The 27,257-nt window shown below is 45.1% G+C and overlaps 1 long non-coding RNA gene across 1 annotated transcript; it reads left to right on the top strand.

Moving 5' to 3' along the window:
* The first annotated feature begins 8,647 nt into the window (after positions 1-8,647).
* LOC125333855 lies at positions 8,648-26,143 on the top strand. Its single transcript, XR_007206987.1, has 3 exons — positions 8,648-8,820; positions 16,181-16,310; positions 25,983-26,143. It is a non-coding gene; the product is annotated as an uncharacterized LOC125333855 (long non-coding RNA).
* The last annotated feature ends 1,114 nt before the right edge of the window (positions 26,144-27,257 follow it).

Here is a 27,257-nt window from a genome sequence, read left to right as displayed (position 1 = left end):
AGAAGAGAAGAGAAAAGAGAAGAGAAGAGAAGGAGAAAAAAGAAAAGAAAAAAGAAAAGAAAAAAGAAAAGAAAAGAAAAAAGAAAAGAAAAAAGAAAAGAAAAGAAAAAAGAAAAGAAAAAAGAAAAGAAAAGAAAAGAAAAGAAAAAAGAAAAGAAAAGAAAAGAGAGAAAAGAAAAGAAAAGAAAAGAGAGAAAAGAAAAGGGGAGAGGAAAGAGGAAGGAAGGAAGGAAGGAAGGAAGGAAGGAAGGAGAAAAAGAGAGAGAAAGAAAAAGAAAATGAGAAAAAAAGAAGTAGTTCCTTATGTCTCAGATAAAATATGAATGGCTTTTGCACTTGTTAGTTAAAGTGTTTTGCATTACTCTGCAGTGATGTCTCATCCCAGTACCTGGAGAAAAAGCCAAAATATTAAATTAAAACAAGGGTACCAATAGTTATAAACTTCACCTGGCCAGTTCCAAACAGGTTCTCCAGAGGAGAACCCAAAAAGGCCACCAGTTTCCTTGGAGGTACTCTGCTTTAGATGTGTCCAGCAGTTGAGATCCAGAGCTCAGCTTCTTCAGAATCCCTATGGAACCTTAGGTTTTAAGCAAACCTTTCCAAATGGGCTTTCTTCAAAGGAAAGATCAGCTCGGTTTTGACATTTTCGTCTTAATTTGTAATTTTCAGCTGGTTTGTGAATGAGTGGGAGGTGTTTCAGTGGAAGTTTGTGCTTTTAAGTGAACACAGAGATAAAAAGACATTTGAAGTTCGGTCTGGAAATTCAGACATGAAAATTTATTCTCCTGATATTGAGGAGAAACTTCCTATACATATCACTCCAGGCAGTTCATGGAGCAGGAGAGCTCCCTCATGGAAAATCCTGGTTAAAACTGAGAAGAATGGAAATGAAAGTACCCAGAGCAGAGAGTCTGAGATTGCTCAGAGCCCTCCTTGTAAAATAGAAGAAAATCTTGCCTTTATTGAACCGAACAATGAAGGTACCAATGTTTTCTGACTTAGATTCAACTTTCCCAAAGCACATCAATCTCTAAAGACAAACACCTGCTCTTTCCCTTAATATTTGTAGGAGAAGTTCCTGCATTAGAGGCTCTTTCTCCTTCTAAAAAAATGAGTTAAAAGTGATTCAGAGGTTTTGTACAGGCTGAGGGCTTTTGCCTGACTGAAGGAACAACATTACTCTCTTTCTTTAGCAAAATGCCACTTTCCATCCTAAAACTGAGGGTCTAAAAATATATATTAAAAAAAGCATTTTCTCTTTGATGCCGCCATTGCCAATTATCACAATTCCAAGGATGTCCTGCTTGGGATATGAGATTTAAAGGGAGCTTCCCAAGTGCAAACACTGATTATAAAGGGAAAATGGCAAATTTTCCACAGCACAAGTCCTTGTGGCTTGAAATGTGTGTCAAGACTAAGCCTATCTGCTCACATCCAAGGCAGGAACATCCCTGTTCCCAGTCTCTGGGAGCTGTGAGGAATGCAGTCTTCAGATGCAGCTGGGAATTGGTGATGGAATAGTAGAGTCTGAAAGGATCAGCGGATTGTTTTTGAAGTGAAGAAAGATGAAAGTGATGTGATGTTAAACAAAGGCCACGGTCACTTTGATATGCAGAAAAATAATCCCAGAAATCTCATATCTGCTTGAAGCTGGGTGCTTTGGCACCAAGGAGTTTTGACTTTTCCACTTGTGTTCAGCTGGTGGGATGGTGCTGAGTGTGACAGGAGTACCAAAGCATTCCTTTCCTCTCCCATAGACCAACCCAAATGGACAATAAATACCTGACAAAATAATCTGGAGTTCATCAGGGGTCATCCCAGGAAGTTTTTGTCCAGGCATGTCCATCAATGAACTGAGGATCTGCTGTCATTTATGAATTAAGAAAAAAGAGAGCTTTTTCTGTTCAGCCTGCTTTTAAATGAACAAAGTGACAATCAAAACTAGAAATGTGCTAAAACCTCAAAGTCACTCAGCATCTCAATGGCTCAGATAAGCAAATGCGCCACTCCAAGTTAATTCCAATTTTATTTACTCCAAACCTGCCCTTCTCTGTTACTGCCAACAGCAAAATTTCCTTATCTGCAAGCGAACAGTCCCACAAGCTGTTGGTTTTTCAGCAGCGTGCCTCTCTAGAAAAACAAATTTTATTTTCTTCAAGGCTTTTTCCTTTGCTGGAGGTTAATTTTTATTTTCCACCTTGAAGATGGGGACCCCAAGCCAACGAAATGAACAAAAATTCTGTCTGAATGTCTTCGTACAGAGGCAAAGTTAAGATCTGAGAGAATGCAGCTGGTAATTAGTTCTGACCACAAGAGCTGCAGCAGTAAATCCTGTTCATCTCTAACACCATTCCAGCGAGGAATTTTTATACAAATCCGTGAAAGCAAAAAGGTTCTTTGAGGCCACAAACAGCACATGAATAAAACAATCCCACTCCTATGCGAGGCTGCAGTAAATGCAATTTATTTCCAGCACTGGGATACCTTGTCAAGAAATACCTGACAAAGGAATTAGGAGATAAAAAACAATCTTTGCCTTCCAACTCACTTAGAGTGAGTGTGCTCACTCTCAGAGCACACCCTGATGTGCCTCGTGCTCAGTTTTGCACTCTGGGAAACCACCACAAATTTGGGTAGAGCAGGCAGAGTGCCCAGAATTCCTTCCAAGTTTGGGGAATGGGCCCAGGAGTCTTTAAGTAATGAATCACCTCGAACCCTCCATAATGGCCCCGGCAGCAGCCAAGACACAGAGTTCACCTCTCCTTCTCCTACAGGAGAGGCACAGACTTGCAGCTCCGAGGCGCCAAGAATCAGGAAAATAACACCTGGGAATCACAGCCAGATAAACTGGACCCATGGCTCTGAGAGTGAAAACTCGAGGTAATTAAAAGATCAAAGGTAATCCAAGTAAATCAACTCTGTTCCAAGGGCCAGGGCCAGGCTTCCTCTCCCAGGATATCAGCAATCCTCCCGTCCCTGCCCATCCCAAGCTGGCAGTGCCCCGCAGGAGGGGATGACTCGGCCTCTGGGCCAGGGGATGGGCAGCAGGGCACACAAAAAAGGATATTTGCTGCTTTTAACCCTGATGATATTCCAGTCTGGCCAGTGGATTTGTTGTCCCGTGGCCATCGATCCCTCTGAGCACCTCAGGCAGCACAAACCTGCAGGTGGGGGTTTGCCAGAGTGGAGCCAAACACACACAGCAAATGAGGAGAGTTTCAGTCAGCTTCTGGCAGCTGCTCACCAGGAATATTTGTACCTGTGGATGTTCCTGCTCCCATCGTGTTCCTCAATGCCTCTGTTCTGCTGAGAGAGATGGGCTTGAACACAGAAAGTGTCTGTGGAGCAAATAAACCCACAAACCTTCCAGGCAGCAGCACTGAGCTTGCCACGAGCTCCTCTTCCCCCAGGTGATTTCCCAGATAGATCTGCAGCCCTGATTTGGGGTCTCAGACCACAGCCAGGAGTTCCACCAGGAGTGCCTGGTGGGAGCACAGATAGGCTGAGATAACACAGACCCTTTGTCTGGAAATGTTCTTCATGTGTGCATTAAATCCCAGAGTCAGGGAGGGTGGAAAGTGTTTGGGCATTTTGGGTTCAAGTAGTTTCAAAATGCAGTAAGAAATCAGTTTATTGCTCGTTTCTCTTACCCTGGATGTATCTTGGGGATCTGTCAGCAAACAAATTACAGTTGTAATGGCATTGCCTACCTTTATTCCTGACAAAACTGGGATCAGAGGGACCTGGGGATGAAGGCAGCGAGCTGAGCTGGTGCTAAAGTGGTGCAGATTTTGTAGGGCACCTTTCAGCTCCTCACAGTTTTAGGACTTTCAGGGCTCCCTGTCTTGTGCATTTATTGTCATTCCTGCACCACTGTGGCCAACACTGAACACTTTTCCCTTTTGCAGGAACTCTGAGGCCATTAAGAAACAACAGCAGTTCCAGGAAGGGACCATTTCTGTTTTGGACAGAGCTTATTCCGAGGAAACAGGTACTGCTGGCCAAGCCTGGAGAGCCCAAATTTCCTGAGGAGATGAATCAGTGCAGCTCTCAGCCTTCTAAATTAGGTCAGGCAGGCACCCAGGAGCTGCAATAAGCTCAGGACTGAAATGAGGGCTTCTCATGCTCAGGAAGTAGAAGAGGCAACCCACAAAGGTGTCTGTAGACAGCCTCTCTCCAGGACACCAGCTGGAGCATGACTTGCCCGAATTATTCCTTTTGGGCAATGCTGGGAGTGATTTAGTGCAGACCAACAGAGCCCTGGAGCTCAAAATCACACCACAAGGCAGGGCCAGAGGCAGGGCTGGAGGAGGGGTTCAGAGAGTGGGCAGGAGGCTGAGAGGGAAGGTGGGATTCTGGCTCTGCTGCTGCTGAGCTGCCTGCTGCGCTCTCCGCTGCCACTGGTCACCAGCAGTGGGCTGAAAAAGCTCCTAAAATCGTTCAGACAGCGGAGACTGCTGTTAGAGCTGGGAACAGACAGCTCCCTTCAGTCCTGCAGCCACTTCTCTCTCAGTGCCAAAGAGGAAAGCAAGCTTGGAGCACCACTTTTTTTTTTCTTTTTAAAGGCAGTATAAACTTTCAAAAAATAAATTAAAAAAAAAGAGGGATTGTGGTGGGAAAAGATGCTTATTTTGTTAGTTGGAAGGAAAAGTCTGGGAGGCAGCAATTTAAAAGGATATTGAAGGTACTTAGTGTCTGTCTCTTCCTGAATTTTCCTGAATTTCGAAAAAAGGAGACCTTTTTGGAGGAGGAAAAAAGCAATGGTCATCCAGCTTGTCCTGCCTTTTACCTGCAGGAATGTCTGAAAGGAACACAAGTCCCTGCCCTGCTCAGTGCAGGAGCCTCCAAAGGCTCCTGGGGAAGGCAGAGGTGGAAGGGAAGGGGTGTTATTATTTTTCTGCATTTTGACCCCATCCCACATTCCAGGCAGAGGTCAAGTGCAGCAGCTTATCTTTACTCCGGGGAGGAGCCTGAGCTGCTGTCTTTGATCTGTCCCCGGCTGATGAGTCTGACAATGTTTCCATCCGAGAGCACTAAAGCAAGTCAATAAATAGCAAAGCCCAAAATTCTCCCAAAAAACGGGAGAAGGGTAGGAAACTTCCAAGTCTGTTATGTGGGATATTTTTCCCTCAAGAAGCAGAGGTGGGAGCATTCAATAGGATTCCCACTTAAAAACTCTCTATCCAAATACTCTTCCTTTTAAGCATCATTATCCTTGATTAAAGGGTAATGATCCTTTATTGATCAAATAAGCACCATTAGCTGAGAAATCTTCTCTTCCAAATGTTTCCTTGAACTTTCTGCTGGAGTTTCAAACTCTGGAGTCAGGGTCTGCACATCAAACCCCAGAGTGAGAGATGAAATCAGGAGTAAGAGGCTGTCTCCAGACTGAATTCCTGATTTCATGCTCAGTTACAAACCACAGGCAAATCTCTTTAATCCCTGAAGAAAGGGGATGATTTTCCTGGGGCTGCCTCAGGAGCTGATCATGGACAAACTGTGCCTTCCAGAGCCTCTGGTTGGTCCAATTCCAGGAACAGGAGAAAAGGTGTTTGGAGCAGCTCTTGGATCTTTACATCTCTTAGAGGACAAAGCCACCTTGTCTGCATTCTGAATTTGTGATAATGGAAACTCATAGGATTGATCTGTGGAATTCATGGATAATTAGCCCAATATCTCCAAAAAAGCAAGGCAGACCAATAAAACAAGAAATGGCTTCAAGAATAGAACCCCAGACTTCAATTTTACAACAGAAACAGGACTCGCTTCCACTTGGTAGAATCTTGGTGTTATCAAATTGCTTTTCTATAAAAAGCTGGACTTATTCTTTGTGAAACTGAGAATCCAAGAGAAGAAGAAGAAGAAAAAAAGAGAAACTAATTTGAGGCAGCTACAGCACCTCCTTCACCCTTATGGAGGCACCCAAACCTCCAGCACTCTGCTGAGCTGTCTCCTGGCAGGCAAATAAAACCTCACAGCAGCACATTTGCACAAAATGGTGCAAAATGGAATAACAGCAGTTTCCTATTGCACAGTTTCTTTCTCAGGAAACCCGTTGTTCCCTCCCTTTCTCCTGTAGTTCTGGAGCTCGTGCAGGGGAAGTCTGGACATCATTACTCCAAGTGCCTCCCTCAGGACTCAGCCTTACAAACATTCTGTGATCCCGTGTAAACAGGAGAACGTGTTGGGCTGTTTGTTTATGCCACACTGTAATTCTCCCTTTGACAGAAACCAGTTCCAAGGGGGGTTTTTCCCCCCCCACCACTCTCCTTGTCTGGAAATCCACCATCACCTGCAGGTTTTGCTGCATAATGAGATAGCAGGAATAGCAGAATGCTGGCCAGGAGCTGAATAGTTTTGCTGAGATCCTGGTGGTGATGGAAAGGAAAAGGGCTCTCAGTGTGTGCAGCGGCTGCTGCAGCAGATGAACCTCTGGATAAAGATGGGAATCAGCTCTCCTTTATCTCCAAAGTGGCCACTGAGTGGCTGAATCTCGTGGCTGAACCTCGTGGCTGATCAGGATCCTGTATTTACATCTCCTGCTGGTGCTCTTTCCCCTATAATTTCCTTCTGCAGGGGAGCTCTGACTGGAAGGATGATGCTTGAGTGGAAAAGGCAGAATTATGAGGCTCTTCTGAGTCAGCAAAGGCACCTCAGCAGTAAAAATAATGCTGAGAAGCAACAAGTTGCTTACAAGGGCATTCCCACCTTCCTCCTGTGCTGACTCAGGAAACCGTGAGAATTGGGAGGGAGGGAAAAGCCATGCAAATAATAAATACCCAGCAGTAGTAATGTATTCATGTTTGGGGAATATGGGCCATGTCTGGCCCTAAAACTGGGATTCACAAGGGAATGGAGAGACAGAAAACACCTACAGGTCTAAAGAAGCTGAGAAACGGTCCCTGAGTTACTCAGGGACACCAAAGCAATTTGAACCTGGAACTCTCATGGATTTCAACATCGTTCTAGGTGCAAGTAAAACTCCTCTCACAACTTTCCCCAGCTGGAATTCAGATTATATGGATGAATAACTCACTTAGGGTTTTGTTTTTGCACAAGGAGTAATGAAGCACTTTTCTGTCCTGATAATTAAAGCACTAAAAGATGTTAGCCAACAATAAAATCTTTCTGTTGCACCCTAGGAAGGCAGGAAAACTTAATTTATCTGCACCTAGATCTCTGTACTGCTCTGTTCCCAATTAAAAATGTATTTTGGAAGAAAAATGTGGGGATTTTTTTCCCACCACCAGATTATTTCTGATTTTAACCATGCTGTATAATCGTTCTGTTTCTCGGTAATACATTTCGTTTTATTTCTCAAAAGGAAAGTAATGGACAGCTTAAAAACACATCAGTGAAGCAATGTTTATCCCAAGGGCATCATATTAACATTTCTTGGAGCACTGAGTACTTGCAGTTCTCTGATAAACAGCCTTAGCTTTTCCCTTGGCAGCTAAAAAAATGGCAGTAAAACCCTCCTTGGGCAATTGGTTGATTGGACCCAGAGCTCTTGCATTTGCCAATGGAAGCAGCAGACAAACCTTGGGGGAAAGAGAGAGGTGATTTGTTCAAAAGGAGTCAATATAGCTGTTGCAGAAGCAGGAGGGCAATGCCATGGGCTCAGAGGAAAGGTGGGAATTCCTCAGCAGCTCGGAATGAGAGAGGTTGGAATAGGCTGATCCAGGCCCTGAGTTTATCCTGAGTGTGAAAGCATGAGCACGTTCCTAGCTTTACCTGTGGACTCAAATAAAACCAAGCCAGGTTATTCCCAGGCAGTGATTGTTTCAGTCTGGAACCCGGAGCAGGACGAGTTCAGGGCACAGAGACAAACCCAGGTCTGTTCCTCAGCGGGGTCAGGCTGGAGCCTCTCCCTGCTCCACTGAACAGATCTGGGTGGGATCTGAGTTCCAGCATCTTCCTCCTTCCTTTGATCTCAGGAGACCTCTCTCAGGAGCTGCTGTGCAAAATGCCTGACATTTTTAAAATATAACTTTTATTTTACTGAATCCACAAAGACCTGGGATGAGGGAACAAACTGCCCCAGCTCCAAAGCTCCCTCTGGATTTATTTCCCCACCAAGATATCAGCTCTTCCACCCTCCCCAACACTTGGGCTCGGGTTAGAAAGTAAAACCAGGAAGGTGAACTTTTGTTCCTGCTGTAAATGGGCCTGTCCAGCTTCCAACAGCAAAGGTAAAAGGCTGCTCCATGATATTTTAATCTGGGCAGTCTATGGAGCAACCAATGGCTCTTAATTCTGTTTGTCCATGTGCCCTTTCCAGCATGTGCTTCTGTAAACATATTCAGAGCTCATAAAATGTTAATTAGGAATAAAATAAAATAAATAAGGCAATAATCTGAACCTTCCAGTCCCTTTTGGCCCAGAGGACGTGCTTGCTGTTAACTATTTCCAGGCCGTTCGCAAACAAGCGAAAATTTCCCAGAACAAGAGTTCTCATTCAAGGATTCTTTTTTTACGATGCAATGAGAAAAAAGAAACACAGCCCAGTAAATCATATAATTAACACAAGCTTGGTGCTTGGCGTGTGAAATTAACCCAGGGAATAAACAAGTGGCTGGGTTAATCCCAGCGAAACTCCCGCCGTGCTCCCGGCAGCACTGGATGTGCAGGCGCTGGAACGTGGCCTCTCCCATCCTGGGGCAGGGTGGTGTCCACTCTTCCCTCCCCAAAGGGATGGACACAGCTGAGCTGCAAATCCTGGGAGATTTTTGGGCCCTGCGTGGATGTCTTGGTGTGATCATGGCATCGGGTTGTGGAGAGACAAGATGGAGGGGGACAAGGAGCAGGGGGAATTCATGGGTGAGTGCTGTGCAAAAATCTGCATGAGGGGACTTCTGTCCTGAGGGGTTTGTGGTGGGAATAGACCCAAAGGAGGAAGGAGAAGACAAAAGAGAATGAGGGAAGGATCATAGAACAGAATCAGAGAATTGTGGAATGGTCTGGGCTGGAAGGGACCTCAAAGTGCCACCCCCTGCCATGGGCAGGGACACCTTCCACTGTCCCAGGCTGCTCCCAGCCCCAATGTCCAGCCTGGCTTTGGACACTGCCAGGGACCCAGGGGCAGCCACAGCTGCTCTGGGCACCCTGTGCCAGGGCCTCACCTCCCTCACAGGGAGAAATTTCTTCCCAATATCCTACCTAACCGTGCCTTCTGACAGTAAACCCATTCCCCCTTGTCCTGTCACTCCATCCCTTGTAAAGAGTCTCCTTTGGAGAGCACCAAACCTTCCAAAAAGCCCATCCATGGTCACAGACACACACAGAGACCTCCCCAGCCAGTGAACATCAGCTGCTTCTGAACAAAAATTAAAAAGGCTTTGCACTTTACTGTCAGTAACACAGCGCTGCAAATGAGAATATAGAAGTTAACATCCATATTTAATAGGTATTTTATCAAGGTGCATTCCTGATTTTGGAGGAATTCAGGGTTGCACTGAAGTGGAAAGCGATTTCTGAACAGCTGCAGGAATTAATGTAAATCAGGGATTTGCAGCTGGACAAGCTAGAATATTTGTGAATCAGCATTCAGGTTTCTGCCTGAATAGGACTGAAAATATATTGAGTTTGTGGCTTGTTTTTCAACCTGTTTGTACAGCAAGGGAAGGCTCACCTCCTACTGGCAATGTTTGGTCGAGGACTTCACTGGTTTTTAAACCCATCTGTAGAACACAATGGTCTTCTTGGGAGCTCTCGACCCATTTTTTGAGCTCAATCTAATGAAACTCATAAATGCTGAACCTGTTCCTGGTTTTCCAGAACTCATCCAGATGAAAATTTCAGTGCCCGCTGGAAGGATTTGAAACACCTCGAACAACCAACCAGGCTCCTAAACTTCAAATCCTCCCAATTAGACCAATATTTGAGCTGATACAGCCGAAATTTCCAGAGAAAACTGCTCTGAGGGATGCCTGTGGAGTTCTGTGTGACTGGAGCATCAGTGCCTGCTGCCAGCCTCAAGTAATGATGTAAAGTGCCTGCCCAACATAAAGATTTATCAAATGCTTGGACAGGCTGGGCTGGTGATGGCTCAGCTGAAGTTCAGTGGTTTGCTTTTAAAATAGACCCTGTTAGTCAGGCAAAAGGAGTGAGCAGTTGGTCTGTAATTTACCCCACATTAACTGGGTTCTAAAGAAAGACTTCTCCCTCAAACCAGGCTTCTGATGGACACCAATCATTAATCTCAGAAAAAGGCAAAACCAAGGAGTTTTCCAACCAAGGGTTGTCTTCTCCTTTCCTGAGAATCACTTTCCATCTTCTGCAAGGGTGCAGCAAAATCTGAGCTTGGGTCAAACCACAGCAGCAGAAGCAGAGACGTGAAAGAACAGCACCGGGGAAAGTTTATTTTCTCATTACTCACCCTGTTCTTTCTGTGTGGACAAACTGCAGCACCAGCAAGTATTCACCAAAAGGCTTCTGAAGGATGACCAAATGTCTGTGATGAAACACAAATACAAAGTGGCTGTTAGAAATAAGGAAGAAAGAGAAGAGAAACCACACATATACACACATAAAATCCATTTCCTGAGTGAGTCAAGAAATTCAAGAAGCAAACTACCTTAATGTAGCTATTTGTTTGTTCTCTGGTTCAGTTTCTAATATGAGGGATAAAAAAAAGTCTTTATAAAGTTCAAGATGGGTGAAGGGGAAAAGCTGGGATCTGAGCTGCATGAGTGCTATCATGTACAATAAGATCATTAAAACTCTTTGCAACCAGGTTCCCTCCCATTTTTAGTGCAAAATTTCAGGCATTCAGAAAGAGAAAAATCCCACCAAGGGAGCAGCCATTCTGAGCAGTTTTCTGCATTGCTGTGGGGCTCAGTGTCCTCCTCAGCACATCCATCACCTTCCTTTGCATCCTTTTTTTGTTCCTTTTCCTCCTAAGCAGCCTGCTCACAGCTTATCTTCAACAGCCTTCTAAAAACAGAGCCCAGGGGATGTCACAGATCGAGGCAGCAGTCAGCACTTCATGCTCCACGGCCTCTTCAGGCTGGGCCTTCTCCAGGAAAACCCTGGTGGGGGCCAGAACCTTGGGTGTGCTCTGGGAAGTGTATCAGGTGCCACAGGAAAATGGGAAGAGCTTTGGAGAACAGGGAGGTGTCTGCAAAATGAGAAGTGGTCCCCACTCAGAGGCTGCAGAGCTACTCCACAGCACCCACTTGGGCAGCAGGTGAATGTCAGGCATCAAGAGCCATGAGGTGGCTTTTCTTTCCTTCCTAAATTTATATCAGGGAAGGCTGATTGGAAGGACTGACTGCAGTCAGGAAGAATTCAGTGGGGCTTAGTGAAAGCTGCTTTCATCAAGTCTGGCTCAGGCAGGGTGTCAAAGCTGAGCTGCAAAGTTATTCCGCTCCTAAACTCCACAGACAGCTTTTTTCTGGTGCATCCCAATCCTCCTGCACAGCCCTTTGGAATTCCACCCTGGTGCTTCCACACAGCTCTGCCTGCCCTTGGCCAGGCCAGGATTAATGATCACAAAATGAGCAGGAACACGGGGATCCTTTGAGAACAAACAAGGCTTAAAAAAACCCCCAAACAGATAAAAAGAACACCAAGAAATTCCACTGTGCATGCGATGTAAATTGAGACAGATCTGAAAACAGTTTTCCAGCTCCTGAGATGCTTGTGGGTTTGTAAAACTCCAGCTCCTGGAGCCCTGTGATTATTTGAGAATTACAGCTGGCATTAAAATATAACAACAATTAAAGAAAAAAAAAATTCAAAGGGGTTTGAAGACGAGTTGTAATGCCCAAATAAAAAATATTCAGGATTCAGAGAGCAACAAAATTAATCCATATTGAGAATTTTGGAACACCCTTGATTTCCATTTTGGGGACTTCTGCCATTGTTTTTTATCACATGGGACAGGTATCCCATGAATATTTTGCTTGTATAACTCCCTTTCTCCTCCCTAAATTCTCAGGCAGAGCAATTATTCCTGACATAGAGAAGGAATACAGTTGATTGAGATGTATGAATCCCAGCTTGTTTCTAAAAAGGGGGCAAGACACGATATTGTACCTTTCAGAAGTACAGCCTGCACTTATTTATAAATTAGAACTAATTACAGGTAACCTGTCTTTGGCAGAAGTAAAAAGAAAAACCCAATTTTCCAACCTTGGCAGATGTTTCGGTGTCTTCCCATTATGATCTCAGTTGGCTTTATCAAGTGATACCACATTATAATTAGCTGAGGTAAATGCTACAATTCAAAGGAGGATGCCCAAGAGCAGGAGCTGGAGCTGCAGAAGCCTCAAGCAAAGAAGCTAATAAATGATCCTATTTCAATTAGGCAATTATGTGTGAAAGAGCTGAGAGAGCTGGACTGGAGACAACATTTCTTAATGGGTTGTTCAGCACTCAGGGCTCTTAAGCAAGATGTAACCCAGGAAAAATGAAAGCATTTTTTGTCCTAGGAAAAGAATTTTCGCTGTATTTGAAACGTGTTTTGAGTCCCCCTTCTCATAAACCACACCGAGTGTATCTGGGTCAACCATGAGAAAAGGTTGCTTCATCTATTCTTACGTTTTTACCAAAAAGAAAAAGCTTTCCGAAACTTCTTTTTTTGGAGGCAAGGTCTACATATAAGAATAAACACCCGTATTGCTTATTTTAATTGCCTCCTGGCTCAAGAATATTCAGCCTCCCTGACAAAACAGAGACATTTCTGAGGCTACTATAAAATCCCAAAATATGAAATCTTTACGCATTCCACACCACACCTCTGGCCTTTATAGGAACGACTTCTAAGCTTCAGGATTTTAAATGCTTCACGTAAGATCACTGTTATCATAAAACAAATCCAAACAGGCTCTTGGAGAACATTTAAGGGGCTAGAAACAACTCGTTTCTCCCATAAAATACCTGTACAAGTCCCATGTCCACCTGAATAATTGGAACTTGTGGATCTAGGCACAGGCTGGGAAAGCATCAAGAGGAGTGGACACTCCTTCCTGGCTTTTCAGCACGTCTTGGTTGATGTCTTGCATTGATAATATAAAAAATTGCTGAGCTGCCTCTGAAAATTTCAGTTATTTCAGTCCCCATGCAGATTTGATGCATCTCAGTTCTTGAGCTCCTCAGAATTATTGCTGCTGCCACTCTAATGATTATGGAAATATTAATTATGATGGTGATAGAAATGGTAATGAAAATAATGATGTGTACAGGACATGGTCTTCATGGGGGAGTTTCTCTTAGTGGCTACAGCCTTTTAAAGGAGACCCTTTGTTATTTTTATGTTCTTATTCCCATGGGCAGGAGTGTGTCCAGGGCAGGGAACGGAGCTGGGAAGGGGCTGGAGCCCCAGGAGCTGCTGAGGGAGCTGGAAAGGGGCTCAGGCTGGAGCAAAGGAGGCTCAGGGGGGACCTTGTGGCTCTGCACAAGTCCCTGACAGGAGGGGGCAGCCGGGGGGGTCGGGCTCTGCTGGCAGGGAACAGGGACAGGAGGAGAGGGAACGGCCTCAGGCTGGGCCAGGGCAGGCTCAGGGTGGACAGCAGCAGGAATTTCCCCATGGAAAGGGTGCTCAGGCCTTGGCAGGGGCTGCCCAGGGAGGTTTGGAGTGCCCATCCCTGGAGGTGCCCAAGGAAGGGCTGGAGGTGCCCAAGGAAGGGCTGGAGGTGGCACTCAGAGCTCTGGGCTGGGGACAAGGTGGGGATGGAGCACAGCTTGGACTCAATAATCTTGGAAGTATTTTCCAACCCAAATGATTCTGTGATTTAAAACAAAGTTTATCTGGCCAAATAAATAATTTACTCCTTTTCATCCAAAGGAAAAGCAGATGGGAACTGCTGAGCACCCTCAGCAAGCACAGCTGGGGCTGTTTGGCATCCCTGGCACAGCCCTTGGGTGTCCTGGTGCCTGGTGAAGGATGTTTGAGAAAAGCAGGAGGGCTGCTGAGCCTGGGCCAAGCCTGGCCCATTTGCACCTCATTTTTTCTGCCCAAGAAAGAAGAAGAACCCCCAGGTATCAGTTCAGGGCCCATTCCAGGAGCCCTGAACCCTCTGGAATCCTCACCTTCACTCTCCTGACAGTGTAAGCAGCAAGTCTGAGTTAAGTACCTAAAGAGAGATGGCAAAAATACTCCCCCTGCATCTCCTTTCAATGCCCCTGAGCCAAAACGTTCCCTGAGATTTAATCTAAACTGAAATAAAGCCTGGCTGTTTGATGCTATAAAACAAACGTGGCAGCTCTTTGACAAGACTAACAATAGGTCAGGCTTATTTGTAGAGAGGGAATGCTAACATTAGCTCGGGTCTGTAATAAACTGCTTTATTAACAGCTACTTTTCCAAACTGATTGCATTTGAAATGCTGCACGTTCACTTGACCTCCGTCCTCCTTGGGGTTAAGTACATCCTTGGGCTAGAGTTTAACACAGCACTTTGGGAATGTAAAGACTTAGGGTGCCGTTGGCCTTTCTACCAGCCCCATAATCTGCTTACAAGCTCGCCCTGAACTTTGACCCTTTGGAAAAACGTTTGCTCCACTTCAGCAGGGACATTCCGGCTCTGTCCTGTGAGAGCCAGAGCGATGGGAGGACATGCTGACTTTGGGAATTTAAGGAAACAGAGAAGAGCAGCAAGGTTCTGCCTGGCTGCAGAAGCTCTGATTCCTCCAACTGCATAGGAAATATTATCAGTGACCCACAAACCCCACAAAAGGAGGTCAGTGGTTCTGGTCCTGCAGGGCACAGAGGGCCAAGCTCAGTTCTCTGCTCTGATGGGAACCAAGAGCTCACAATGCAGCCCAAGATAAGGCTGCATTTCCCAGCAGACAACACAGCACATCTGCCTCACCCCTGCCTTTCACACTGGCATCTCTCTTGTCCTCCACCTGCCTGTACCTGGTATTGCACAGGAAACACACCCCAGGTTTCTCTGCACTGCAGACAGAGGAATTTAGGTGGGCAAGGGAAAACTTCTCTCTGTTTATCTAACACGGCAGTGGTGGTGGTCATCTGTCCTCTCTCACACATCCACCCATCAGGACCAAGGGCTCGTGCCGTGGGCTGGGACTGTGAGCAGCTCCATTTCGCAGGGGAATGGCTTTCACTGCTGGGCTGGTGATGGAAGGTCCTTCTGGATGCTCTCCTAGGACCTGGAGAAGGATAAAGAAGAATTTCTGAGAGGCTGGAGTTAGCATTTATTTTCCACAGGTTTTTTGTTGCCAGGGATTCCCACCCCGTTTTCTCAAGCAACGACTGCATTTCAACTTGTTACTTGTAATAGACATCCTGAGGTCCTGAAGTTGCCCAGACTGTATTCCCAACTCACACACACTTTTGTATCCAAATACCACCGGAATGACAAAACCCAGAGAGCATTCCTGAGACAGCTTTTGTGCCATGACTACAGGCTGTGCTCAAGAACGTCAGAAACCTGAGCACAGGGCCTGCTGCCTCCTCCATCTGAACTGCCTCCTGTGCAGAGCGTGTCATCTTCGCCACGAGTGATGTGATTGAAGAGAGAAGAGTGTAAAATAACTTTATAATCACCATTATTTATTTTTATTCCTGCATGGCTGGGGACCACTTATCGTGGACACATATTCCACAGAAGGCCTTTGCCCACAAGGCTTTACAAGCTGAGTTGTCCCATTCCATTACTAAAATCCCTCTTGACCCCTGGGCTGAAGAATTTGATACAGATTCTTTTGGGAGATTAAAATTTGGAAAGCCACAGCCCTGTTGTTACAGCTGGAGTTAGCTACAGCTCTACTTCAGACCACTTTTGTTTTCCGTAGCATTTGATTTCTCTCCCCTCCTTTCTCTCTATCACAGCCAGGGCAGAGCTCCCAGAGGGTAAACACTGCCTGGATGGAGCTCACTGGGGAAAGCAATGATCGAAACCCCAGATGATTTCCCCACAGAAAGGCCACAGCAATATTTTAACCACCAGCAAGTGCAGTTCTTATGGCACTTTTTCTCTGCGTTGAGTTTGCGTGGCGAGATTTTGGGATCACTTTGTCTTCCCTGCGAGGGCAATTGCTGAGCAAGCTCTCCCTGGTCTTATCTTGATTTTTTATTATCTTTTCTCTCCCCTGCCCAACTCAGGAGAGCAGTGACAGAGTGCTTTGGTGGACACTGGCATCCAGACAGGGTCAAGCACCACACTCCCACTTATTCCTAAATTAACAAATGTTATTTTTGACCCATCCTTTAGGAAAGCTCCACGTTACAACTGCCTCCCATGCAGCCTCTGTGTATAGAAACATATCTGTGATGGCGGTACTGGGAAATTCACACTGAGAGCACTGGGACCTCTGAGATGTCCAACCCAGCCTTCCTGACAGGTGAGTCCTTGCACAGATATTGATACGAAAGCCAAAAATATTTGAGATGGTCTGCATCAAAATCCCTCCAGTTCCATCTACCCTGCTCTAAGTCTGTGGACAATCTGCAACACTGTGGACAGGGGCAATATTCATGGAAGCTCCCAGACAGAATTCCATATTCTATGGTTGGAGGATAGACCTGTCCAGAAGACACAAAATTAGCATTTAAACCCAAGACAGAATCACTCCCGCATGGCAAAAAATGGCTATTTCACCTATAAATTAGCTGCCAGCTCCATCAGATGTTTTGCATCCCTCTCTGCTAAGCGCATCTGACAAGACAATATATAAAATAAAATAGAATTAATGTATTCCATAAGCTGCCTGCACCTCCCTCTTTTACAGGAGATAGCCTCCAGGAGTTTGGGTGTGCCCAGGAAAAACAAAGAGAGAAAAATCGTTCATTACTCCATATCAAAAGGGTGTAGGGAACCTTTTTTTTTTTTTGCTCAGGATGGCAGACATACATATAATGTACAATAATTCCTATTTATTCCTCTCCTATGGCAGAACAATTCCATCTCATTGGTATCACAAAAGGCAGCAGTGGTTCCATTCTAAGCCTCAGCCTCTCATTTATCTCATTTGGTGGCTAGTGAAGATAATTTCGAGGCAAAGTCGTGCTGGCCAAACTCAGCAGAGACAACTTTCCAGCAGGACCCAAAGGCTAAATATTTCCACTGATTTCCACAAGAAACAGCTCTTTATGAGGCCCAGACCATTCACTTTGCAAGAGCAATGGTGGAAACATTTTGAGTTGCTAAGGATCTGTGCCAGAAGCCCGTGATGGACAGGTCCCAGCAGTGTCTATGGTCTGACTTGGCTTCCTTTGGCTGCCACCAGCCCATTTTCATTTGTCTTCATTTGGGTTTGGCTACAGTGCAAAATTCTACATCTTTTCCAAACCTCCTGCATCTCACAAAATAAGCAGACGTTTTCCTCAAATAGACTCTTATACAAGGAGAAATGTCAGCATGGTTTTAGAAATGACCCATTAATGTCTTTTCAAGTAAAATCCTCACATTCTTTTCAATTACATTCCCAATCCATCTCATTTGTTCCTTGCAAACCTTTCTATGAGCTGCTGTTGAGTGAAGAATATCTGGGAAATACACCCTGAGAACCTTCTGTGGGTGCTTGAGTAGAGTTCATGCTCCACTGCAGTTTAATTTTGAGATTTCTTTTTCCATTTTCTGTCTACCACTGCTTGATCAGAAATAACTTTATTTTTCATCATGAACAACAACAGTCCGACATCAGAAACATACAGTAGATATAATACTGGTAGAATAATAGTGGAAATATATATTAAATATGATACTAGAAGTAAACCAAAGGAGAAATATTCTGGTCTACAAAATTTCAGCAATTCTGGGAACTGCACTTTTGTGAAAATCAAGATCCGGGAAATGTTATTTCACACTCACCACGACAGGACTAGCAAGGAAATTTTGTGGTATGAACTGGTGAGAAATGCTTTCCTGGATCTCTAAAAGCACTGAAGAAGTCACACCAAAGCTACAGAAATCTCCACTCATAGTCCTTAGTGACTATTTTGTATTTTAAAGAGTGGGTAAATAATTCTGCCCAACCACTGTTGGTGCCACCATGAGCACTTGGCAGCATGTGAGGTCAGTTTTGCCTTTATTTTCAGCTGTTTTGGTGAAACACAAACCCCCATGAGAAGAATCTTTCCTTGCCAAAACTCAAATCACCCCACAGGGACCACACAACCCCACACCGCACCATGTAAGATCCACCATCCCATTCCCAAGGCTGACTACAGGGCCGTGGTGTCTCCTGCCTGGTAAAAATCTAAATTACTTGGAATAAACAACTTGGAATATCTCAGACGTAGCTGCTCAGTTAATCTTCCCAGATTGTCAAACCACCCCGTGGCAGAACATCTTTGGCACCAAATTTGTCGAAGCGACAGGGCTTTGTTTCCAAGAGCCAGGAAGGAGAACATGTTAGCAACAACAAAAGGTGAAATATCAAAGGTTCTCTCAAGTTAGCAGCTTTAAAGCTTTCTCATAAAATCGTCCTGTGACCCTCCAGACAAAATGGTGATGTTTCAATCATGTCATTACCTGAGGCAGATTACAATTTTTTTTTAATTATTCTTCCCCTCTGCTTTCAAAAGGTTTGTTTTCAAGTGGGAGGAGAAGAGGCTGAACAGTGGGAAGGGCGTGTGCAGCTGTACCATGAAAAGTACATTTCAATACTCATAAATACACCCAAAAGCTTTCTAAACGTTGCAACATCCCAGACATCGAGCCGAGCATGAAAGAAGAACAACCCTAAATCAGATGAATCCCACAGTAAATCAGGTTCAGGAGAGAGGAGAGGGGAACAGACTCTGCTTTAGTCAAGTGCTGGGAGTCAAAAGCAGGGAGTGGGGTGGGAACCAGTTTTCCTGTTCCATGCTGGCAGGAAGATGTCCCTGGAGGGGCCTGCTGGCTTTCGCCCTGGGTGGGAAGGGGAGACACATCCAAACCCTCCTGTCTGAGCCTCGTTTTCTCCCATTTGTGGTAAAGCTAATTCCTAATAGCAAGAATTATTCCTGGTCAGGCAGGCTGTCCATTTCCATAGAAGTTTTGGGTTCAGGAAACTGGCAGTTTCTCATGAAAAGCATTCCTAAAATCCCCAAGCCAATAAACCTCCAACATCAGTCAGGAAACGTTTCTTTTTCTTCTCTCTCTGGCATTGTGATCTCCAGCAAGTTCATTTAATTGTCCTTGGGTTTCCCCAGTGATAAAAAACAAGTAATAACAACAACAACATTCACTTACTTCTTTGAGATCCTGGAGAAAATTTACTCTGCAAACTAACATAATTTTCCTGACATTTTCTGCTATTAAGGTTGGGTTTTTCCTTGGAGAAAGGTTAACTGGGGCTGCAAGCACAAGCTCTGACCCAAACTTGGCAGAACCTTGCCCAGGCTGCATCGTAGCCCCAAGCTGCACCAGGAGAGGGTCAGGCTGGACATCAGGAGGAATTTCTTCATGGAAAGAGGTGTTAAACATTGGAAGGGGCTTCCCAGGAGTCTGGGGGAATCTGGAGGTGTCCAAGGAAGGGCTGGAGGTGGCACTCAGTGCTCTGGGCTGGGTGACAAGGTGGGGATTGGCCACAGGTTGGATTTGATGGGCTTGGAGGTGTTTTCCAAGCTTGGGGATTCTGGGAGCATTATTTGCTGATTAATAAAGCCTTGCCCTCATCCCAGGGCACTGCTGGGGGCTGACAGATGCCCAGCATGGAGCAAGGAGCACAGATTCCCTTCAGAGTTTCTTGCAGTTCTTCTGCCCCCGAAATGAGGTGTTCACAAAACCTCTCAGTGGGGGGAGAGTGGGGGCTTTGTCATATCAGGTAATTCTTTTTAAAAAGAGCAGAGTGCCCTTTTTGTTAACATGGCAACACCGTCTTTAAACCCTCACCCACGTGAGTGATGCTGCTGGTCTGCATCACCCCCCAGCTGGAAGTGCCACTGAGGCTGGGCTGTGCTCACTGCAGGGACAGCACGAGGTATTATCTACCAGGAGCACACAGCCACGAGCTTTAATAGCTCCCAGCTGTTCTCTGAGGGGCAGAAATTACTTTATTCCCAGTTTATTGAAGTATAACAGAGGCCTAAATCCTCAGAGGTATTAGGAGTTAAGGCAGGTTGAACTCGGCTGCAGTCGGGCACGCACACACTGGATGAGCCAAGCATCACACAGGCACTCAGAGGAGCAGCAGAAAACCAAATTTTGGCCCTGATTTTGCCTCTCTTGAGCATTTCTTCTGCTTAGGTGGTGCTTGGTCCTGGGCTTAGGGCTAGGAAGCTCCTGAGCCAGCATTCCAGAGGGAAATGCATTTAGATTTCTGCACAGAGTGTAGAGGAGCAAGGAGGAAATTCCTCTTTCCATCACATTTTGAGTTACCCCTTGGAAGTGTCCTTGGTTTGGGTTATCACAGCACTGGGGAGATGCAGAAGAGCTGGAAGAAGAATGGGGAGGAAAAACATCACAGCAAAGAGCTGAGGGGCTGATTCCTGGGCAAGAAGGGTGAGAAGTGAAGGCAAAGGTTCCAAGGAGGTGCAGTCCTGTGCCCCTGACCATGTCCTGTGCCCAGAGATGGACCTGGGCACTGATCATCGGACAGGGTGGCTTTGTTTGCCAAAATATGAACAACAGATTAATGAAAACCCAGGGAATTATCTGGGGGAATACAAAGAAATCCACATTTGGCTCTGAAGCCTCAGAGGAGCATTGAGTGTTTGCGACTCTGAAATGCCCTCAGGATTCAGAGGACCTCTCGTGCCAGAGGGGAGAAAGGAGTTTGATGTAAAGTGGCTTGTCCATCTTTATCTCCTGACAGTCTGCATCGTGCCCTTCTCAATCCAGGAATGAAAGAAGGAGACAGGATCCCAGGAAACCTCTTCTCAGGATGGTTATGTTTGAAGTTCAATGGGACTTCTTTTTTCTTTTTTTTTTCCTTTTCTTTTTTCTTCTCCCTCTTGGCTTGTGACTTTTTCATGTTGAACTAAGGGGGTCTAATGAATGGAAAACTGAAATTGGAGGATTTTCATTATTTAAGGAAATTAACCTCATTTAAAGGAAATGAGTGTTCAGAGGCAGAAAGTCATAATTTAAATTATATCAGAAGCTGGTTTTCCTTATGTAACATATTATTAAACAGTGGGGAAAAGCTTTCACTAGGCAGCCTCAGGGAGCACTCAGCAACTATAAAGAGGGTTCACATGCATGGCTCTAATATGTTAATAAATTATGCTAATTACAAGCAAGGGATTAGAGAAGGGGAAATCAAATAATGGTGCAGTAACTAACTGGGCCTCTTTCAACTTAATTTGCAACATTGCCTGTCTGGGCTCCTCGTGGAGTTATGGGGTTTGTTTGCTCCTTTCAAAGACTCTGAACCCCTCTTTTGTCTGTGGGAAGAGCGCTGGTGTCACCCTGCAGAGATAGGGGGTGAAAAAATGAAGTGTGAGAGGAGCAAAAGCAAGAATGGGCCCTGTCCCTGAGGAGATTCCAGGCACTGGGAAGAGCCAGCACAAATCCCGCTGCTTTTGCACAGTGCCAGCCTGGAAAACTGGGTGAAAAACGCTGGTAAAAAGAATGGACTGGATCAGGTTCCTGCCTTCCAGGACCTTTCCGAGCTCCTGGAGCTTCTCTGAGCTGCTGGAGGGGAGTGTGTGCCCTCAGCTGCCAGCCCTGTCCTGGTAACATTTTTCCCTTCGCTTCATAGGAAGAAATTCCCACATTTCACTTGAATTCCCGCATTTCACTTCCCCAAGAAGCAACGCCTCTTTTCTCATTTGGAATTGGAGCCATTCCTTGCCTGGGGGCTCCTTTATCTCATTGGGAGAAACATTTTGAGTGACTTCTCAGTGGGTTTTGGATCACTGCTGTCAATTTTTTGATGGACACCTTCCCCTGCTGCTGGAGTTTTCCCCCTTTTTTTATCCTTCATATGAGGACCTCAAGTGGTTTGACAACTCTGTTCACCTTTTCCTTCATGATTTGCTGAAATTTATGATGGGAAGAATTGGAGCAAATTAGAACAAGTAAAAGTAATGTAAAAATGTGTTTTATTTGTAGCTTTGCAGTTAGTCGAGGGTGCAGAATCCCATTGTCCATCACATTCTGGCTACAGCTGGACGTCCTTCAGAGAAGGGTGGAGGTCAGAGGGACAAAGAGCTGAGTCTGCTGAGGAAGGATAACATTGGTACAGAGATGGGCAAAGCTCTGTCTCTGCAGTGAGCAAAGTGCTCCCCAACAGCCCAGATCTAACTGGGAAGAGCTAATGGAAATAGAGACGAATGAACATTCACAAGCCCCAATTATCTCATTAAAAAATACAGAGAGTTGAAAAAAATAGACCTAACCCGACTGTGTTTACTGCCTCTAATAATACACTGCCTTCTACCCTTAGGAAAAGGACAAGTATTCATTTTCATAAATTCCTTTTTAATGGTTTTTTCCTTCTTTTTCTCCTTTCTTTTTTTTTTTTTTTTTTTTTCACTCGCTTTTTCTCTTCTTCTCTCTCTTTTTCCCCTCCATCAGCAAGGGGGGTGGTGAAAGAAAACAGAGACAAGCCAGATGCCTTTCAGTGCTTTGATCAGTTCCTCTGCAGACAGCCAGGCTGCCTCCTAGCACCTCTTTAACTACAGCTTGCCAGTAAGAAAATGAGCTGTTTTAACTCTGCAATTACAGTGCCTGCTGAATGCCTGTCATCACAGCAATAGGAACCTGATCTGAACTGTATATCCACTGGAGAGAGAATTACAGCAACCAGGGCAGAAAGTTAAATACCCCCTGTGGCGCTGAGACTCATATAAATGAAAAAAGTCCCCATCCCAGGCCTTCTCTGGTGGTGTAAATACATAAAACACTGACAGTCCCACTCAGAGCTGCTCAGGAGAGGCAGAGAAGTGGGAGCTTTAGGGTGATGCCATCCTGTTTTTCACAGATGTTCTTGGGAATGGTGACTATGGATGCCTGAAAGAGGCTGGTGAGGGTAGGAAAGGCATAAACGGGGTAAAAAAGAAGTATAATAAGGAAAGATGTGTGCAGTGGGTGCTACTCTATTCGTGGCACAAGCAGAAATGCATCTGTGGAGCCGAGTCAGGAGGCAATTTGCCTTTCAACACCATCTCTGCCTTGCTCTGCTATCAGCACACAAACGTGGCTGGGTGGGTGCAATGGGCCCTGTCCCTGTTCCGAGGGTGAGGCGTGAAAATTTGGGTGACTCCACAAATATGTGGCCATTCGGGGGAATAGGGCTGGGATTTCCTCCTCCCTGGAGGCTCAGCTTTAATCACCACATCGGCCTCCCCCGAGGCACCCAGCGACTTGTTTGAACCCCTGAGAATATTGTATAATCCTATTGTGTGCATTCATTTTTGAGCCACCCTCTGCTGAATTATCCAAATCCAAAAAAAACCACCACCCATTTGCATTCATGGGCATTTAATGTGCTGGCATTTCTTTGGGAAATATGCAAACCAATTGAAATCTGGGGCTGATTCAATGCATATTCAATCGGGCAGCCCTGAACCAGGCCTTTGCAAGATTGAATTTTTGCAGCTTGCTTCATTTGCAGCTTGTTTCATTTACCTGGAAAATAAGTGGGTAGCAGGCACTTCTTCAAGGCTTCTTCCATCACAACAAATGATCTGCCCATCAAGAGAATCTGAGGTTAGAATTATACAGCTTTAACTTACTTGAATATGTGGGAAAAGATGGATTATAAGCAGACAACTCAAGCCAGAACATTATTAATTGGTTAATGGCTGTTTTATAGAAGAATTTTCCCATGGATCATGGCCTGTTAGAGGAATAAAATTAGATAACTACTCCTCTAGTGCACAGGATAAAGGCCTAAGAATTCAATCTTACAGGCTTTGTTTGTAATTCTTTCAACATGTATTTTTATTGGGGTGATTTTAATACCTGCATGCTCAGCTTTCTATCCTGAGACATGTATTCCCGCCCTTGGTTATCTCAGGGCTGAGTTAGGAGCACTAATTGCCTCCTGTTATGTTTACAAACATCAGGCCAATGATTTCACACTGAAAGGGCAGCGCACAAGTGCCTTGCTCAGCTCCTGGCCACTGCCAGGGGTGGCTTTGAACCACCCTCCGAGGGGCCCTGAGATACAACAGGACTTTGGAGAGAGCTGCTTGGGGAGCTCTGTTTTATTTGCTCTGGGTGAAGCAGAAATCCCTTCATTAGGCCCTACAGTCCAAGGGAGCTCGAGGAATGGTCAGTGCCAGCCTGTGGGCTCCCAGCAGGGTGAACACATCCCTGGCACTTGCTCTGGAGCCCCTCTGATTCCCCAGGACAGAGCTCAGGGTGCAGATCCTTCCTAGAACAACCTTTGGGCACTGCTGTGCCCACCTGCAGTGAGAAGAACTCCTAAGAAATCTGGGTGTTTGCTGATTCCTTGTCCCAGCTCTCTCAGCACAGCTGGCTCCATGGAAACCTCCACGCTCAGCCCCAGTTCCCAAGGGGTGGCACTGAGGGTACTTAATCCCATCCCTGGCTCAATTCAGACCTTCGGCTACGTAAAATCGCTCTGGTTTCACCCTGTGCTGACCTGAGCCAGCCCAGGAGCAGTGCAAAGCCACTTTTTTCACAGTTTCACCCCCATCTCAGGCTGCTCTTTGGCCTGAGCCCCACGCAGAGCCCTTCTGACACGGGGCTGTGGGTTGGGTACATCCAGCCCGTGTTGGATTGCTCGATGCTCTTCTGATCCAGAGGGATGAGCGGCTTTTCCGAGCTGTTCCCGGGTGTCAGGATCTCTCTCCTCATTTACCTGCGAATATCCACAGCACTGAGGTGTGCTGAGGAGAACAAGCCCAAGCCAAGGCGGCAGCTCCTGCTGCAGACTCAAGCTCCCTCTGCTGAGGAGAACCAGAATTTAATCAGCAGCGGTTGAGTCGGATGTGACTCGTTTCGGTGTCAGATTAAGGGACAACGTAAAACCCTCAATGATCTTCACGGCACAGGAGGGAGGGATCCCCTTGTAAAAATGCACTTCAGTTCAATGTCTCCACACCCTCGCAGTCTGGCTGCTGTGGGGTGTGGGGTTTGGGGCTGTTAGTGTAGAACACCACAAGTCCTTTTCTGCCTAATTCTAATGACAAGGGACTGTGCTCATCATCTGCAAAATCACCTATTCAAGAGGACAAGTGGCAAGTCACACACGGATTGCTATCATATGGGATAATGCACAGCCTAAATATTTACAAGGCTCTGCTCTCTTTCAAGAAACCACATGTATTTACAGATGTCACTGAAGGCAAAGTTCAGCCAATAATATCTCATCCTTATATTAGACCATTAAAATGCTATGGCTGAAGCTGTTTCCTTGCTGAGTTAACGTGTCCTGATGTACTTATCCTGCATATTTCATCTGCTGTGGGGATGTAGAAAAGTGATGCAGAGATTTATTCTTTCAATAGCTGCGGGTTATTGTGGACATCTCAGGCAGAATCCATTTGTCCTGTCATGAACATCTGAGAGTGAGACATTAAAGCTGAACTATTCTCCCTTTGCAGAGGGAGATCTCCACAAAAGAAACTCTGTTTAATATTGCAAAAATGCCTTTTTTTTTATGATTAAGAGGGTATAGAAGCAGACACTATTGATCAGGCAGTTTAAATATTAGCCTGCTTGGGAATTTGAAATAGGTCAGAGAAGCTGCTTATGTTATATGACGTTCTTATCTGACAGCCAGGGTTTTCCTAAGAAAGGAATATCAAAGATATCTATAAAGGCACTGGAGATACTCCTGACTCTTCTGTAATTTTCAGCACCCTTTGTCTAATTATTTATGATATTTGACTTCTGGGTTTAGTTTCTTCAGAGGAATCAGACCTCCGAAGAGATCGAACCTGAAAACAGATGTTTGCATGTCTGTTTTCGTTCCGTGCTGGTTTTTGCTGAATAATGGATTAGAAAATAGGAAATGTCATTTCTTTGATTGTACTTCAAGTGTAGCCAGGATGGTTTGGATGGTGGCAACAAGGCTCTGAGAATCTGACAGTGTTTCCATGATTGTAACCATTAGAGTAATTCTATTTTTCTGATTGCTGGCTGCTTTTTCTGTATAATTTGCACTTTGCAGCTTCAAGGCATGATTTCCCCTGCCTGCATGATATGTGAAAATGAAGGAGCATCTCCATTGCCAGGGGGACAAGTGAGTGTGCTCTGGGTGTGAATGGAAAGAGAAACGCCTCTCAGAAATAACTCAGCAGAGAAGAAAATGCTCCATGCATGGACTCCAAATCCACAATTTGTACCTCTCTTTCAGCATCAAGTTCTCTTTTGCACTCCCGATTTGGTTTGAAAATAAATAAACATTCCAAATTAACTTGGAGTGTAAGATGTAGCAAGATTATTTCCATTGATTTGCAAAGGGCTGGCATTTGATCTAAATTCCCCCAAACTCAGCTGCTGCTGTCTCGTGGCACATAACCTGTTCTGAATCCAGTCCCTGTGCATGACAGATTAATTTTTTTTCTAGCAGGGGTGCCTGTGGGGAAACCCAAATCATGTGCTCAAGAAGGAGAAGCCTTAAAAGCACCTACCTGCTGTTGCCCTAGTTCTTAACTCCATGAGTCTTTCTCCTTTCTTAAGAGCATCAAAAGCCTCTGGATGTAATTAAACCCTGTGTTTCAGTTATGTTCATCCAGTACCACATCACAAACAATATGAAGGGATTAAGGAATCACATAGCAACAATAAATCCACCCTTGTTCAGCAAGGAGTTTACCAGATGGGGCAACTTTCCTTGCAGTGTTGTACAAATTGTTCTGATTGAGTAGAAAAACCGCAGGTGTCTCTGTGTGGGGGCCACGGAAAATTGAATTAGGTTAAAAGGATCAGATGAACATTTTATTTTCACTTGGATCTATCAGGTCCATGTCATTTTTGTGTGAGGCAATCATAGATAGATCAGTGGCGAGAAAAAACAGGAATTTTGACTAAACATAGGTCAATGAGGCTTTTCTTTTGGATCTTGAGTAATTTAACTGTATTCAAGACCACCAAAACTGTGAGCATCCAAAGGGACAAAGATCATTTACTTCAGTTTTACTTTGAGAGAGGAGGTTAAAGAGTAACTCGAATCTTTACAGAAAGCAGAGATACACAGGAAACATTTCTGGGCCTCTGTGACCAAATCATTTTGTAGCTGTTCACAGCTGAAGCCCAATAAATCCAACTAAGAAATGGGCCAAAATCTCCAGTGATACCCTTTTCTAGAGGTGTGAAGGTCTAAAGCCAGGAGAGGGTATTTCTGAAAGGTAGGAATGCTCTTTCTAGTCCAGTTCCATAGTCTGGGCCAGACAGAGGCTCCTCAGGGTGCAATCCTCCACTTTATATTGAGCCAGCCCAAGAA

Source organism: Corvus hawaiiensis, chromosome 15 (genome assembly GCF_020740725.1).
Source record: "Corvus hawaiiensis isolate bCorHaw1 chromosome 15, bCorHaw1.pri.cur, whole genome shotgun sequence".
In the NCBI taxonomy this organism is placed as follows: domain Eukaryota; kingdom Metazoa; phylum Chordata; class Aves; order Passeriformes; family Corvidae; genus Corvus; species Corvus hawaiiensis.
Note: the sequence above shows the minus strand (reverse complement) of the source record. Positions and strands in the feature narration are given on the sequence as shown.